The sequence below is a fragment of the Penaeus monodon genome, chromosome 4, assembly GCF_015228065.2.
Source record: "Penaeus monodon isolate SGIC_2016 chromosome 4, NSTDA_Pmon_1, whole genome shotgun sequence".
In the NCBI taxonomy this organism is placed as follows: domain Eukaryota; kingdom Metazoa; phylum Arthropoda; class Malacostraca; order Decapoda; family Penaeidae; genus Penaeus; species Penaeus monodon.
Window position 1 is genome coordinate 41,535,832 of NC_051389.1, and position 1,351 is coordinate 41,537,182.

Genomic DNA, 1,351 nt, shown 5'->3' on the forward strand with positions numbered 1-1,351 from the left:
ATATTAATACTTCGCCAAAAGCAGCTTGCTGGAAGAAGATCAACTCGCGGTTCTTCCCCGAGTGGCTTTGTATTGTAAAAGGGAATATTTGTGTAATGTAAGAGCTTTCTTGTGAATGCCTCTCCTTGATTTTTTCCTCTCTCTTGAAGGGGTTACAGGAAATATATTTTGAGAAAGGGGAGGGCGGGGAGCTGATTCCCCTTCCAAGGTCTGAGGTGGGAGAGCGCAGATTCGGAGAAGTTGAAACGCTCTGTTTGCCTAGGAATTCTAACTGTGGCTATTTCATTTAGTACTTGTTTCAGAAATACTATCCATTAAGGATATCTCTTTTGGATTAAGCAAGGTTCATCAGAATAATACTATAAAATGACAAATACACATTGCGTATTTGCTACTTAATGGTAATATTTTATACGATTTTGATTTTGATTTATGGCTGCGTTGTGTCGTATGTTTATATCAGACTTCATCATTATGTTAATTACATTATATATACCCCTGTATAGCCTGCATTTTGAATAAATAATGTAATGTTTTCTGTCGCATAATACATTTTGTGGAGGATTTGTTACACCTGTAATATAAGATTTATGTTAAAGGATATCATATAATATTAATAATTGTGTCTTCATAGTGACTACATAAAGCACTTTTTCAGATATATATATGAGTGATTCTTCTCCGATTGACAATAAATAATCCTATACGATGTACAAGTAAATCTGAGTTTCATTTACACTCTAATCCTATATCGGACTCATGGAAGTAACCGGAAAACGCAAGGCATAAAAAACATTATCGATGATTACACTCAGTCACTTCCAGAAGTAAGTACCACAGGGCACTGCTATATGTAATGCTAGTCATTAATGTTATTTGTCAGGAATTAGTCAATAATGATCTTATTGTCGACACTGTATGGCTAAATAGGATAACGCATGGAAAGTTATGTTGCGTGGACAATTACTGCGGATTAGGCACAAAACAAATGAACTCGAAATTCTATGAAAATGAAATGAATATAACAAATGCCAGAAAAACAACAACAAAAAAACAAGTGATTGTTTGGCACGATAATCAACAAGTTTCGTATCTGTTATGGGGATTTTAGTGTAAGGTTCATCTACTCTTTACTGTGTAGGTTACATTTTGTCATTGATTTCCAGTTATCGTATTTACATGAGTCAGGGCCCAACCTTAGAGGAGGGAAAGTATTAATTTTCCTCGGGGCCCGATATTCAAAGGGGCCCCCGTCAGCAGCTTATTTATTCTAACGCTTTTTTTTATCAGAGAATAAACAGAATCAAAGGGTGGAGGGTACTCAAGCCCCCCACCCCCCCACAAACCAATC

At 36.2% G+C, this 1,351-nt stretch overlaps 1 pseudogene; it reads left to right on the plus strand.

Annotated features, from left to right (window-relative positions):
- The window catches only part of LOC119572562, a 7,705-nt pseudogene extending 6,984 nt beyond the window's left edge, over positions 1-721 (plus strand).
- The last annotated feature ends 630 nt before the right edge of the window (positions 722-1,351 follow it).